This window comes from Cryptomeria japonica, chromosome 4, assembly GCF_030272615.1.
Source record: "Cryptomeria japonica chromosome 4, Sugi_1.0, whole genome shotgun sequence".
NCBI classification, from domain to species: Eukaryota; Viridiplantae; Streptophyta; class Pinopsida; order Cupressales; family Cupressaceae; genus Cryptomeria; species Cryptomeria japonica.
In genome coordinates, this window is record NC_081408.1 from 407265393 (window position 1) to 407282881 (window position 17489).

Genomic DNA, 17489 nt, shown 5'->3' on the forward strand with positions numbered 1-17489 from the left:
AGGGATGCTCGGGGGGATTGGAGGAATAAGGAGGAATTAAAAATTCCTTGGAGGATGGGATGCTTAGAGGAAGGTGAGATTTTGAAAATCTCACATTCATCTAGGACAAGAGTATTTAAGGAGAGTGGTTGGATGGAAGGGACACGAAGTTGACTTTGTGGCTAATCATGATGATTAGCCACTAGAAACTCATTAGGATAGGGATTAGAAGAAAGATTAGGTGGGACTAGGGTAGATAAGATTTCTAGGAGGATTTGACTAGGAGAGAGAATGAGTGGAGGGAATTAAAAATTAGAAGAATAATGATAAGTGAGTTTAGGGAGTTTCTAGAAGAATTTATTAGGTTAATGATGGATTAGGAAAAAGGTGATTTGTAGGAATCACCTAGGTTAACTAATTAATTGAAATTAATTAGTTAAGAGGAGGAATTTGAGGAGATTTAATATTGAGGATTTTTAGAGGAATAAAAGGGGGTTGATTTATTAAATAAATCAATTAATAGACTATAGTGACAATATTAATTATAATTAATTAATATTGAGGAGGAATTAAAAATTGGCATAATTAATAAATTAATTATGCCAGGAACTTAAAATAATTAAAATAATTATTTTTTAAGTGTCTACATTTTTCCCCTCTTTTACGCAGTGGTAAATTTGGTGGTGGGTAAAAGATAGAAGAAAAACAAATAGATGCCCTAGCGTAAAGTGTGGGAGGTGTATGCCCCCTCAAGAATTTTGTCGAAAGAAAAATTAACAAAAATTTCTCGAAATAAAGAAAAAATAATTTGAGTGGAGGAGATAAGTGAAAGAGAAAGACAAAGCAGATGTAGAAAAACTAGAAGAGAATATAGAAGAAGAGAGACCGCGGGGGGAATGGGCCCTCAAGGGGGCCCATATAAGCCACAAAGGGACCAATGAGGAGTCATTGTTACACACAAGCCTTGGAACCAATCAGAGACTAGATGAGAGAAGAAGAGATGGATCACATTCCCACACGTGATCATCGTGCGGAGAGGATCCAACGGTATGACAGACCCACCAGTTATGGACCACCGGTATGTAGGACTATCTCCCTTTTTTATTTTTTAGGCTAAGGGTATAATTAGGACTTAGATTAGGGCCAAGTTCTGGTGAGGCACACGCGTTGATTGCCCTTTTAGCATTTACACCTATGGGGTAGCGCTAGCACTAGCGAACAACATGAGAACTCATAGGCAATAGGTGGGTAGAATAGTTTTTTGGGGGGGGAGACATTGTCTAGCACAGGTGCTCGCGCCGGTGCTTGCGCTATTGTGTGGGCACTCGCGTTGAAGGAGGTTGTAGGTAGGGGGAGGGGGAGGGTTAGGCTCTTTTCTAGCACATGTGCTTGTAGAATGGCATGTGCACCATAGCTTTGGCGCAAGCGCAAGGTAAATCAGTGTGTGCGCTGGGGAGGGGAGAGATTAGATGTAGGCTTAGAATTTTTGGGATCGGTTGAGGGTATGGCTAGACCTAGAGGGTAGAATAGGACTTGAGGACACAAAAATAATGAATTGGTTTTGCTAGACGGAGGCTAAGTTGGGGCCGTTGACTTCGAGGGAGCATTGGCCCGCTACCATGAGTTTATATCAAGATTTGTGGCCTAATGAGTTGGAGGTGTTAGCTGCTTTAGGGTTTCATTTTGTGGGCAGGTGGCCAAGGATACATGCTCATACTACAATGATGACCATGTTAGTTGAGAGGTGGGATAGTAGGTATAACACCTTTCGGCTTCCTACTGGTGAGGTGACAGTGACTCTTTTGGATGTATGGAGGATCTTGAAGATCCCTGTTCGCGGTGTCATCCTCGAGTACCATTTGGATGCAGCAGATTTTTTTCTTTGAGAGGCTTGTCAGTATGAGACCCCACCGATGCTAGACATGAGTAGGACGCACTTGGTTAGGGAAATTGGTATTCAGCATATTCCTTGTGTGGTATTGGTGATTTTTGAATTCTTGAGCAGATGGATTATACCTGATCTGGGAGGGCATGGATTTCCTGTTGGATGGAGTAGGTGCCTTTATTTCATGGTTCATGATGGTGTGCAATATCCATGGGGAGCCGTGATGTTGGCTTGGTTATATCATGATATGCATCTAGTGGTGTATAGGGAGTATGCTAGCTTGTTCGTGGGAGTGACACTTCTCCATATCTGGGCTTGGGAGCATATTGCAGTTACTCGGCCACTAGGTGTACAGGAAAAGCAGGACCGTCAGCCATATGTGGATAGGTATAGGGGGCTACTGCATTATAATCAGATAGGGTCCATATAGTTTTGGTGCTGAATTCTTGATGAGCTTATGTAGTTTACATGGCGGCCATTTTTGGGGTGTGAGAGATGGAGGGGGGACTGACAGGAACACTGGGTTGGAGTGGAGATATGGATATTTGATAGATCAGTGTACATTATGGAGTATTATGCACCCTGTAGAGTGGTGAGAGAGCTTGTTCAAGTTCAGGACATAGTGGGGGACATCCCATTATATCCTTGGATTACACGGGAGGTGAGATTTTGGGGTCCGACAGTGAGTCCATTAGAGGGCAGGACTAGTTTTCAGACAATGTCTCATTTGGTCTGGGATGAGCGGATGGGGGCAGGTGAGGATCTAGGGATGATAGGGGGATACAAGTGCTAGTAGGAGGGGCACTTGCTAGTATGTCTTACCATTCCTAGGGTTTTGGAGGATGATGAGCTACAACCAACCATAGCTCAGGTAGTCGGCGGGGAGGATGATGAGCCAAGCGAGAGGGTTGTGGTTGGTGCAGGGCGTGGTGTTGGTGGATAGTAGAGGAGGGTTAGAGTTTTATGGAGGAGGGATCCCAAGGAGGGAGAGAGAGAGGGAGAGGGAGTACCAGCAAGAGAGGCTGCAAAGGGAGTGGTTGGCGAGGGAGAGGATGTTGTACCTATGGATGTTCCCGAAGCACGAGTGGAGGGGAGGGTAGGAGTATCACAGGCTGACCTTGACAGAGTGCAGAAGGAGAGAGATATGATCTGGGCAAGGCTCCATTCCCTTGAGGATGAAATATAGATAGAGAGAGATAGGAGGCAGAGTTTGGAGGCAGACGTGGAGCAGCTACAGTGGGAGATAGTAGATTTGACGGAGAGCCTCCATACAGGAAGGAAAAAGGTGGATGCTCTGAGGGAGGAGAGGGAGGAGTCTGAGAAGATTCTAGAGGAGGCACGGATAGGGATGACTACAGAGGCCTTTCAGGATGTTATCCATTGGTAGGATGATGAGCTAGAGGAGCTATGGGGTAGAGTGCAGAGGGAAGAGGCAGATGTGATACGACTGCGGGGGCAGAGGGATGTAGCCCATCAGATGTTGCTTCTTGCAGGGCTTGGACAGATGTACTTTGATATGATGCAGCAATGTGATAGGGCAGAGAGGGTAGTTCAGGAGGTAGGTTACTATAGGGGACTATATCATAGAGTAGTACCTGCAACATAGCGAGCAACTTCATACACTGAGAGTGTGCGATCTCATAGGACACAGAGTAAACGGCCCACACAGAGCCAACAGACAAGTGGATCGGTGGGTTTTAGGCCACTGAGAGGAGGGGGAGCAAGAGGATCAGGTGGAGGAGGTATAGAGGAGGGGGGTGGAGAGACAGGAGGGGAGAGCTAGCTCCATTTTGGCTTGTATATCATATTTTGACCCTTTGGGGTGATCATTGTATCATTATAGACATATTCATCTCTTTTGAGATTATATATATATGATTTGTCGTAATGGATTATGTGTGTACTTTATTATGATGGATTCTATTTATTTTCTTATGATGTGATGTATGGATGGTAATTATGGATATGTTGTGTTGACCTATTTGTGATGCAGTGTGGATGCTTATATATGTTTGCCTATGATATGTTGATGACATGTTTATGGATGCGGGATGAGTGATTGTGCTTTTTGATGTGTATATATGTAGATTTAAATGATTTATGATGAATGAATAATTAGCGTAGGTGCAATTTATATCAGAAATGAATGTAATATCATTTATACAGATATTGCAATATAGGTCACAAATGGTATGCAAATGATGTGGTCTAAAAAATTGAGTAATGAAATGTAATGTATGTGAGTGGATTTGATGTCCTCTATTGTAAATGGATAAATGATGTATGCAATGCAATCTAAGTGCAACCTTATGTGGTAAATGTTTGTGAAATTTTTTTTTTTAAAAAAATGGCAATCTAAATGAATAGTATAATGAAATAAATAAGTAATGTAACCTAAATAAAGTCTATATGAATAATGCCGCCTATTTGGATAAAGTGAATGAATAATGCAAAGAGGGAATATGCCGATAGTAATACAATGATCTTAGATGGAAAATAGAAGAATATGGAATAGAGGAGGGGGGGGGGGATTGAGGACTCCATGGGATTATTAGATTAGGACTTTATGGAATGATGGTGAGAGTTGTGCACAAAAATGTGGAGAGCCAACCTAGTTTGATATTGCCCTGGGTAACCTGCACCATGGATTATAGGAATCAGGATGCCATGAGAAACCCAGGGCATAGAGTGACTCACAATCAAATGGGATTCCTCACACACAACTATGTAAGTGTTGAGAAACACTAATACAAAGTTGTGGGGACATACAAGGAAACCCTCAAACACACTGATACCTTTTGTACATGAGAGGGTAAGTGTGGATAAACACTAGTACCTTGTCGCTAGTTTATACAAGAGATATCCAAAACATGCCATGCTATGAAAATATGCCCCAATATGCACCTATTGTAAACAAACCTGGATATGGAAAATTCAGGTAGTCATAGATAGATGCAGTCGTAGGGCAAAAAGATGCAGGTCTAAATGAAAAATCCAAGAAATCAAACAAGTCATTCATTCGTGACCATCTGACACCTCTTGCCAAGAGTAGGATTAGGGTGGAGGATTAAGTTGCTAGGTGAGGGAAGGATTCATCCCTAGGGAAAGGATAGTGTGGGTGGACTTTTGGATTAGGCAAGTGATCATATAGTTTTGAAGATTGACTTGTGGACTTAGGACTGTTGTCAAGACTTTGTTAAGCTCACACAGAGACACACAAGCTCAGTTTTCATGGGACATTCTTTATTCATGATTTAGGTGAAGACTCATCATCATACACGTGATTTATTCAGAGATGGAAGGGAAAGGATGTTGTGATGGGAAGATTTGGATGAGGGGGGGATGGAGCACCAACCTAATAGACAATGGATCTAGTTTATTTACCTTGGCGCCTGCATGGAGGTTTTCACCAAGGTACTTGTCCATAGTGCCACAAAGTGATTTTCACTGATGGATGAATTGATTCTTTTTTTTTTGGTGTCATAGGGTGCCTGTTTGCCAGGTTTTAACCAAAGTGACGATGTTTTTTTAGGATCTTTTTCTCATTTTTTATGTATTTTTCATTATTTTTTTGACAATTAATGACTTTCTGAGGACTAGACATAGAATCTTTTTTAGGTGCATGATATTCATTGGATCGTCCTGAGGATCTCTTTTAGAAGTAGCCAACTGATAGGCCCCTGATCCATATTTTGTTGTGATTACATATGGTCCAAGCCAATTAGGCTTGAACTTGCCTTTATTTTCTCTTTCTTGAAGGTTTTTTCTGATTCTCCATGAGGACAAGGTCTCCAATTTCAAATTCCCGAGTTCTGACTTTCTTGTGGGAACTCATGCGTAGATGATTCTAATATACCCAGAGATGGTTCAAGGCCTTGAGGTGCCCTTCATCTAACAAATCTAGCTCTTGTAGGTAGACAATTTTGTATTCTTCATCTGGTAGGATATTTTGTTGTGATACTCTTAGAGAGGGGATCTTGATCTCAAGGGGGAGGATGGCTTCAGAGCCAAAGACCAGGGAATAGGGGGTGGCACCTGTGGGTGTGCGGATGGAAGTGCGGTAGGCCCACAAAGAAGGATAGATTTGGAGGTGCCAATCACGACCAACTTCATTGACTTTCTTTTTGAGGATTTTGATTAGGGTTTTATTAGAAGCCTCAGCTTGACCATTACCTTGGGGGTAATATGGGGTGGAGAAGCGATGTTGGATGTCGAATTTCTGTCAGAGTTCCTTGACATCTTGGTTTTTAAATTGTCTACCATTATCTGTAATATAACTTTTGGAATGCCATATCGATAGATCAAGTATTTGAGGATGAATTTGGATATCTGCTTGCCAGTGGTAAAATTAAGAGGGATAGCCTCTACCCACTTGGTGAAATAATTGGTGGTAGTGATAATGAATTTATGTCTGTTGAAGGATGAAGGGTGGATTTTCCCAATGAGATCAAGTCACCACTGTGAGAAGGGCCAGGGTGTAATGAACGACTAAAATTCTTGTGATGGTGGATGGATCTTGTCACCATGTTGCTGGCAAGGGATGCATTTCTCCACATAGTTATATGCATCTAATTCCATTTTAGGCCAATAATATCCTATTCTCAAAAACTTTTTAGCCAAGGTGAGCCCACTTGAGTGTGCCCCACATATGCCTTTGTGTTCTTCATGTAATGCCCATTCTGCCTCTTGTTTATCTAAAAACCTTAGGAGGGAACCATCAAAATGCCTTCTGAATAGGGTGTCTCCAAGGATGGTGTAACGAGCACATCAGCGAATGAAGGTTTGTTGTTGGGTTTTTGTAAGGTGTGGGGGAATGGTGTTGTCTTTTAGGAAAGTGAAGGTTTCTTGGTACCAGGGGGACTCAATACCAATGAGTACACACACCATTTCAGACTCTGGTAGATCGTATGCCTGAATGAATAGTTGATCGACCAAGAACTCACACTTCTAAGTATGTGCTGGCTTCTGAAGGAGGGAACCAATGGTGGCCATTGCATTTGTATCCCTATTGTTTGTTTGCGGGACTTGATCAAACTTGATCATTGTGAAGTGTTGCTTAAGATCTTCAACCCTGCTACGATAGGGGAGAATTTTGTCATCTTTTGTTTGGTATTCATCATTGACTTGTTTTATGACAAGTTAGGAATCACCATAGACTTGTAATTCCCTTATCTTCCACTGGATAGTCAAGCGTAATCCTATAATGAGTGCCTCATATTCTGCGATGTTGTTGGTACATGCAAAAGCTATCTTGTATGACTTTGGAATGCCATCTCCTTGAGGTGTGATCAGTAGTATTCCTGCCCCCGATCCATTTTGTGTGCAAGAGCCATCAAAATATAACTGCCATGTGGAGAATGTGGTGACAGTCATAATGAATTCATCTGGTGGTTCTGTGAGAATAGGATGGTCGCCTAGAAGTGGAGCGTCAGCTAGCTGGTCTTCGATGACTTGTCCCTTGATTTCTTTTTTGTCTACATATTCAATGTCAAACTTGCTTAACAACATGACCCATTTAGTGGTTTTGCCAGTGAGGACAACTTTTGACAAGAGATATTTAAGCGGGTCAATCTTAGCAATCAGTATTGTTTTGTTGTTCAACATATAGTGTCAGAGTTTATGTGTACTAAATACCAATGTCAGGCATGCTCTTTCAATGGGGGTATAATTAATTTCATACCCCACTAGTGTCTGATTAATGTAATATATGGCATGTTCCTTCCCTTGATCATCCATTTGTGCTAATAATGCCCTCAATGCCATTGTGGTAGCACATATGTACAAAATAAGAGGTTTTCTAAGAGTAGGAGGCATAATCACTAGAGGTGATGCCAGATATTCTTTGATTTTTTCAAAGGCCTTTTGACACAAGCAATCCCATTTGAATTTTTTGTCTTTGCGCAAGAGGTGTGCAAATGGATGCCATTTATCTACAAGTTGTGAAATAAAACGTCTAACAGATTGGAGTTTTCCTTGGAAGTTGTACAGTTGTCTGAGAATCTTTGGTGGAGGCATTTCCATGATGGCTTTTACATTTTCAAGATCAACCTTGATGCCTTTGCGAGAAATAATGAAACCTAGTATTTTTCCCAATGTGACACCAAAAACACACTTCTTAGGGTTGAGGCACAGTTTACTTTTTTCCAATCTTTCAAAGATCTACTTTAAGATAGGGATGTGATCTTGTCTTGTATTTGATTTTCCTAGCAGAACGTCCACATAGTCCTCCATAATTTTATGCAAGAGGTCATAAAAAATTATTGTCATGGCATGCTGATATGTGGCTCCAGTATTTTTGAGGCCAAAAGGCATGAATCGGTAATAGAAAGTCCCCCATGGTGTTGTGAACATAGTTTTATGTTGATCTTCATCTACAATCCTGATTTGATTATATTCAGAAAATCCATCCATAAGTGATAGCATCTCATGCCCTATTGTAAGGTCCACAATCATATCTATATTGGGGAGCGGGAAATCATCTTTAGGACAACCCTTGTTTAGATCTCAGAAATCAGTACAGATGTGGATGCGGATGCCCCTAGCAGGTTTGCCGACAGGTATAATGTTGGATACCCATTCAGTGTAGTCTATTGGTTTGATTAATTATGCGTCCAACATATTTTGGAGTTCTTCCTTGACCAGGAGTGCAATATGTGGATGCATTTTGCACAACTTCTATTTTATAGGTTTTGCATATGGGCGGACAACGAGATTATGAACCACCAAGTTAGGATCTAGACTTGGCATATCAGCATAGGACCATGTGAAATTGATTTTTGTCTCTGTGAGGAAATTGATGAAGTCTTGTTTCTCTTGCTCTGTGAGGGACTTGGCAATGAGCACGTTTTTTAGAATGTCTTTGGTGCCCATATTGATACTATTTGTTTCTTCTATCAACAAATTTGACCTGTCTTGTGGAAGGTAACCAATGGTAGGGAGGTAAAGTCCCTCATCCTCAAGTGCCTTTTCCAGGTTTTCACTTTTGGATACACCCTTTGTTTTTGCTTTTTGCTTATCCAAAGGTACCTCAAAGAGGTTTTCACCTAGGGAATCATGTTTTTTCCTTTTATTATCTTTTTTGTGGCTAAGGGCATTGACTTGACTACCAAAGTATCCTTTTTCATGTAGTTGAATACTGTGTACCCTATTGAAGTCTTCCAAATTTTGCATAGTTAGGAGAGTAATGAGTATTATCATCGACGCAGATGTCTAAAGTGGGTTTGTCTCGTTGGCCCCAGTCTATGAGTTCAGGATGGACAAGATGTAGCTTGTGTAAAATGGGAGGGGTTATGAGGGTGATGGCATTGATGTGAGTGTCAAAGAAGATAACATTTTCATATTCATTATGCATTTCATGGAACTCCTCTTCATCAGAGTTTTTGATATCCAAATAAGGACTTGAAGGGGCACCAGCGATAGTAATCTTAGGCACTGGGGTGTACCCCAAGCCTTTGTTGTACTTGTAGGAGATAGGATTTATGGATTTTTTTCTTCCTTTCTCTTCTGGTCCCAAGCCATGTCCTTTGTAACCCATTTTTTCAACTCTAGCTGATGCTTTTGGATACATTTTTTTAGGTATTTTTGTTGGGTCTTCATCTTCTTCCCGGTATAACCATGAAGAGACATTTGTGTCAAGGATTTCCTCATCAAGTGGGCCACATTACTAGAAGGTGGTATCTTTGCATTGTATAACCGATTTTTTATCTTTTTTGAGTTCTTTTGGTTTTCCAAATGACTTAGGAGATAAGGGGAGGTTGCCTATTAATAAGACATCCTCCAATTTGTATTCTTCATAGCCATTATCCAGGATCTTGATTTGTGGGTCTTCTTCAGATGAGGTGGAGGCAACATTTTGATAACTCAATGATGAACGGATAGTACCAAACCGGTACTGAGAGGGGGGGGTGAAGCAGTACAGACAAAAATCACAATCCTAAATCGGTTTGTGAGCAGACACTGTGCATTGACAGACAAATAGTAACACTGGTCTTAAACAAAGTACAACTAGCAAAACCTAGAATAACTGAGACAAGCATAAACCAGTTGACACTTATCTTCTCATACAATCTAACACTTCATTTCCATTTCACCCTAGTGCATGAACAAGTAATCTACCATCAAAGATATACATATAAACAGCTAGATCAACTTGATTCATCACTTGATAGAAAACAACATAGCATCACATGAAAAGGACATCACATATGACACACATATTTTTCACGTGGAAACCTAATTGGGAAAAACCACGGTGGGGATGAATACCCACAAGCTATTTTTGAACTCTTTAGAAGTCCACTCTGTTAGGAGCCTTGTTTGATTAAAGACTAATACAATAGGTTCTATTAGGAACTGATCCTGTTAGAGATCACCTAGTTAAGGGATGGCTAGAATACCTGGTTAAGGGTTAAACCCTGTTAAAGGCTACCTTGTTAGAGGATTTCAAGAACTCAATAGTTTTGAGTCACCCTATTAAAGGATTTATAGAAAGCCGGTTAAAGCTACCCTATTAAGGGATTTCCCAACTATTGAGGCGGTTAGAGATCAACAAGTATTACAATGATCTAGTAACAACACTCAATGCCAATGCAGATCTGCTTTAGCTCCTCTTCACCTTTTGCACTTACACTCTATAGGTATCACTTCTCTCCTCTGGTCTAGCAAGAATCACGTATCTCTTCTCTTGGATACACACACACAACTTTTGCCAACAACCTCAGAAAGAAACACAACATCGACCTTATAGGAAAATAGATAGATCGGTAGCATAAACCCTAAACCCTAAACCCTAAACCCTAAACCTATTAGGTTAAGGAATTCAAATGGTTCAATCCTAACCATTCAGCACACTGCATTAAATGCAATAGTCTTGATCCAATCTCAAGACATTCTCCATTGTTTGTTTTCCACCGATTTCATGGCGGCTGATAACCCATCACGTGTTATCACCGTTTACAGGATTCACACATTCCTAAGGTAGAGGGGAACAATCTCCTTCATGCCAGATCCTTCATGCACACAAGATTAACTTGGCAACATGATCTGTTCTTCGTTACAATGCTAACTCATCACACAAAGTCACCGATTGAGTCACACAGGCTTGAGACATTTCAACCGAAAACCATGAAGTTGTGACTACCAACTGGTAGTCATACAAAGCTTCCATGTGTTGGTTAACCACATGCCGTTTCACCTTAAGAAAACACACCGCTTCACTTTGGCACAAATGCCAGTTCGTAGTGTTATACCGATTCTCACATATATCGGTTCTCTCCTCTTCAACATATTGACATCAATGACAACATACATTGTCATTATGTTCTCATACCGGTTCACATAATGCCAACAATCTTCCCCTTTGGCATTGATGGAAATATACAAAGATATCTCTCCGCTTCACATCTTCTCCCCCAATTTTTGCAAATATCTTCTTTGTTTCTCTTCTTCTCCCCCTTTGACAACAATGCTAAAGTGGAGGCACAAGCTTCCCTATTCCATTATGCTACTCCCCCTGAGGAGTAGCATCCTTCAACACATCAATCCTGAAGAAAAATTTGACTATGCAATACCTAACTGATGTGGAGCATATACCTTTAGTTCACCTCCTGAAGGGGCAGCACCCCTAATTTACCTCTTAAGTACATAAATGTAGCCTTTGGGAGAGGCTTGGTGAATATGTTTGCTGACTACTCCTTACTGGAAACATGTTCCAGTGCAATCTCTTTGTTCTGAACCTTTTCCCTTAAGAAATGATACTTAAGCTCAAAGTGCTTGGTTCTAGAATGCAAAACTGGATTCTTGGAGATGTTAATTGCACTAGTATTGTCATAAAATATACTTAATGGTTCAGATACAGGAACTTTGAAGCCATTTAATACATGCTTCATCCAAATTGTCTGAGTGCAGTTCATGAAAGCTGTAACATACTCTGCTTCCACTATAGACTGAGAGATACAACTCTGCTTCTTACTCATCCATGAGACCAGTCTACCACTGAGAAAGAATGCACCACTGGCTGTGCTCTTTCGGTCATCTACATTACCAGCCCAATCAGCATCTGTGAACACTCTCAGGTTAAAATCATTATTGTATGGATACCATAACCCATAGTCAATAGTTCCCTTTAGATACCTAAGAATCCACTTGACTACAACCAAGTGGGATTCTCTTGGACTTTTTTGGAACCTTGTAGTAATGCCAACTGCATGTGCAATATCTGGTCTGCTATGCACTACATAATGCAACTTACCAATCATTGATTGATATTCCTTCTCATCAATCAATGCTGAGTCATCCTCTTTGGATAGTTTACAACCGGTCACCATCGGTGTACCAACCGGTTTTCTATCTTCCATGCCAAAGGTCTTCAACACCTCTTTGACATAATTGGTCTGAGTGATAAAGATTCCATCTTTCATCTGCTGGATCTGCAGTCCAATGAAGAACTTAATCTCCCCTATAAGTGACATCTAAAAATCTTTCTTCATCTCATCTGCAAACTCATGACTCATCTTGTCATCTCCACCAAAGATAATGTCATCAACAAATACCTCATAGATCAGGATCTGATCTCCTTCAGACTTCAAGTAGATATTGCTATCTTCTCTTGTTCTCTCAAATCCAATCTTCACAAGATGGGAGTGCAGGCATTCATACCATGCTCTAGGTGCCTGCTTTAGACCATATAAGGCTTTATGTAGCCTACACACCATGTCACTGTCTTCAGATAGAGAAAACCCATCTGGTTTCTCTATATACACTTCCTCTTCAAGTATGCCATTTAGGAATGCAGATTTTACATCCATTTCATATACTTTGAATCCTTTAAAAGCTACATATGCAAGAAGCATACGAACTCCTTCCAATCTAGCTACAGGAGCAAAGGTTTCTCCATAGTCTTCTCCTTCTTCTTGGGGATATCCTTTACACACTAGTCTGGCATTGTTTCTAATCATTGTGCCATCCTCATTCAACTTATTCCTGAAAACCCATTTGGTGCCAATGACATTTTTATGCTCCTGTCTGGGTACCAAAGACCATGTACCATTTTTCTCTATCTAGTCAAGTTCCTCTTCCATTGCCTTGATCCAGTCTTCATCTTTATGTGCTTCTTTGAATGATTTAGGCTCAAATTCAGAGATCATACATGAGTTTTCTTTGACCTTTCTTCTTGTAAGAATTTGAGCATCCTTATCTCTTATGATCTACTTAGGATCATGATTCAGCTTGACATACCGAGGAATGGTCTTGATAGATTCCTCTTACTTTTCTTCTTCATCCTCATCTCCATCAGTATCAACATCTATATCTAATGGTGGAGGAACACTATTATTGCTACTTGGTTGACTGACAACCAGTTCCTAGAAGGTTACAATCGGTTCATTTACCGCTTGCTTACTATCAGTTTCCTCAGTTTTCTCAGAGGTTTCATCAACTCTTACATTGATGCTTTCCATGATTCTCTGAGTCCTATTATTGAAACACTTGAGAGCTTTTCTCTTGGTGGAATACCCTAGGAATATTCCCTCATCACATTTCGCATCAAATTTGCTCTGGTGTTTGCTCCTCTTGATGTAACATTTGCTACCAAACACTCTAAAGTAGCTAACCACAGGTGTCTTACCAGTCCAATACTCATAAGGAGTTTTATCCTTACCTTTCTTAATGGGTACCTGGTTCATTGTGTAGACTGCAGTGCTCACTGCTTCTCTCCAAAAGGTGTGAGCTACCTTTCCTTGAATCAACATGGTTCTAGCTGCTTCAACCACAGTCCGGTTATTCCTCTCTGCTAGGCCATTTTGCTGTGGAGTCTAGGGGGTAGACAGTTGCCTCTTGATGCCATGTTCTTCATAGTACTTGTTGAATTCACCAGAAGTGAATTCCCCTCCTTGATTAGTTCTCAGGCACTTCATCCTTTTACCGCTTTCCTTCTCCATTAATGCTCTGAAAGCTTTGAAATTTACAAAAGCTTCACACTTATCTTTCAAGAATGTGACCCATATCATTCTTGAGCAGTCATTAGTGAGAATCATGAAGTACCTATCACCCTGCACACTCCTAGTTTTCATAGGACCACACAAATCAGTATGCACAAGATCAAGCAAATTGTTAGCAGTGAAAGATTTACCTTTAAAGTTTGAGGAAGACATTTTCCCCAATTGACACTCTCTGCACAAGGTATTATTCAGTTTGCTTAGCACCAACAACCCTCTAACTACCTTGATCTTACTAGCCTTCACAATGTTATCAAAGTTTACATGGAAAAGTTTCCTATGCCATATCCAGCTATCATCAAATTTAGCCATAAGACATGTACTTATATTTGCATTCAACTGAAATAGGTTACCTTTGGTCTACATGCCGGTGGCCACCAATTCACCATTATTTCCTTTGATTCTACACACTCCATTCTTGAATTCCAAAGTGAGACCACTATCATTCAGCTAGGCAACACTCAGAAGGTTGTGTTTGAGACCATCAACCCAATACACATTGTCAGCACTACTCTTTCCATTCAGAGAGATGGACCCTCTGCCTTTGACCATACATGGTGCATCATTACCAAAGTGAATCACACCACCATCATACTCTTCCAAGGATAGAAACTTGCTTTGATCACTAGTCATATGGTGAGAACAACCACTGCCAATGATCCACTCATTAGAATTATCAAACTGGGAGACAAGATCCTTCTTGTCTGACACATCTTCCTTGACAGCAACAAACACAATATCTTCATTTTCTTCATCTTTTGATTCCTCATCTGTGACACCTTCATCAATTGCCACAAAATGGTTTCTCTAGTTTCCTCCTTTGAATTTATTGAACCTTTCCGGTTTGTCCTTGTTGTCACCATTAGGATAGTTTACAGCAATATGTCCTATCCGGTTGCAAGAAAAGCATTTCAAAGGGAGCTTACCTTTATATTTGTCGGTTCCTTTAGGAAGTTTCCTGGCAAGAAGAGCTTCAAATTCCATCATAATTCCCTCATCATCCATTTCTCTGCTCTATCCTGGTTCACCACTAGTGCTAGCTTCTTTTCACTTTTTGGATGGTACAACAAAAGCTTTAAAAGCTGATTCAGTCTTTTGAACACTGCCATCAAAACTATTTAGCTCATAGGCTATCAACTTTGCAATGATGGAGTCTAGGGACACCTTAGTCTTGTCTATTGATCTCAACTCCTGAATATCAACAACCCTTATTGCATAGACCGGTAATAAGGATCTCAAGACTTTGCTTACCACAGTGGAATCTTCCATTTTACCACCTGCACTCTTGATATCTCCAACAATAGTTTTGATTCTTATTCCATACTGTTGAATGGTCTCCCCTTCAACCATCTACATGTCTTCAAAATTCCCTCTAAGGTTTTCTTCCTTAGCTTGTTTTACATGCTCATCACCACCATAGATATTTTCAAGAGTATCCCATACTTCTTTGGAATTTACCTTATCTTGGACATCAATAAACTCAATGTCAGATAAACTACTAATTAGGGCTTCCATGACTTTCCCATTCTCCTGCATCTCTCTCTTTTGGTCATCGGTGAGAGTACCGGTAGGAGCAACATAAGCCTTCTCAACATAGCTCTAGTGTTGAGAACCCATGCTTTTGATGTATATCTTCATTCTGTCTTTCCATATACTGAAATTTTCTCTGTTAAACTTTGGACGTTCCCTCTTCATCATTAGACTGGGATCTTTACCTCAAGCGGTTAAGCTTATAACACAGAGGACCTAGAGGACGCTCTAATACCAATTGATAACTCAATGATGAACGGATAGTACCAAACCGGTACTGAGAGGGGGGGGTGAATCAGTACAGACAAAAATCACAATCCTAAACCGGTTTGTCAGTAGACATTGTGCATTGATAGACAAATAGTAACACCAGTCTCAAACAGAGTACAACCGACAAAACCCAAAATAATTGAGACAAGCATAAACCGGTTGACACTTATCTTCTCATACAATCTAACACTTCATTTCCATTTCACCCTAGTGCATGCATAGGTAATCTACCATCAAAGATATACATATAAACAGCTAGATCAACTTGATTCACCGCTTGACAGAAAACAACATAGCATCACATGAAAAGGACATCACATATGACACATATTTTTCATGTGGAAACCCAACTGGGAAAAACCACGGTGGGGATGAATACCCATAAGCTATTTTTGAACTCTTTAGAAGTTCGCTCTATTAGGATCCTTGTCTGGTTAAAGACTAATACAATAGGTTCTATTTGGAACCGATCCTGTTAGAGATCACCCGGTTAAGGGTTAAACCCTGTTAAAGGTTACCTTGTTAGAGGTTTTCAAGAACTCAATAGTTTTGAGTCACCCTGTTAAAGGATTTACATCAAGCCGGTTAAAGCTACCCTATTAAGGGATTTCCCAATTATTGAGGTGGTTAGAGATCAACAGGTATTACAATGATCTGGTAACAACACTCAATGCCAATGCAGATCCGCTTTAGCTCCTCTTCACCTTCTGCACTTACACTCTGCAGGTATTACTTCTCTCCTTTGGTCTGGCAAGAATCACGTATCTCTTCTCTTGGATACACACATACAACTTTTGCCAACAACCTCAGAAAGAAACACAACATCGACCTTATAGGAAAACAGATAGGTCGGTAGCATAAACCCTAAACCCTAAACCTGTTAGGTTAAGGAATTCAAATGGTTCAATCCTAACCGTTGAGCACACTACATTAAATGCAACAGTCTTGATCCAATATCAAGACATTCTCCATCGTTCGTTTTCCACCGATTTCATGGTAGCTAATAACCCATCACGCGTTATCACCGTTTACAGGCTTCACACATTCCCGAGGTAGATGGGAACAATCTCCTTCATGCACACAAGGCTGACATGGAAACACGATCTGTTCTTCGTTAAAATGCTAACTCATCACACAAAGTCACCGATTGTGTCACACAGGCTTGAGACACTTCAACCGAAAACCCTAAAGTTGTGACTACCAACTGGTAGTCATACAAAGCTTCCATGTGCCGATTCCCATAACCACATGCCGGTTCACCTTAAGCAAACACACCGCTTCACTTTGGCACAAATGCTGGTTCATAGTGTTATACTGGTTCTCACATATACCGGTTCTCTCCTCTTCAGCATATTGACATCAATGACAACATACAATGTCATTATGTCCTCATACTGGTTCACATAATGCCAACACATTTGATGTGTTAGATGGAGGAGTTGGCGAGGGTCTATTGAGTGGGCAATGATGTGGATGCTTCCCCTCTAAGAGCTTGCAATATTGAAAAGGTTGTGGATCACCTTTGATAGTGATCTCTTCCATTGAACGGGAATTTGATGCATTGGTGATAAGGGTGTTGGATCTCAAATCAACAAATTGGATAGGTTCTAAGGAAATGCAAACTCATATGATCAAACCCTCCAATTTGACTTGGCCAACTTATAGAGTGAACCTATTTGGTTACTAACTATCTCACTTTAGGCTCTACAAGACCTAGGCGGGTATACCTATTCACTAGTGGCTTTTGATAACTAATGCTTTTAATAGAAGATTGATTATTTTGATCTAACTGACCCCTATCTCAGAATGGCAAAGGTTCTTGGAATAGATGT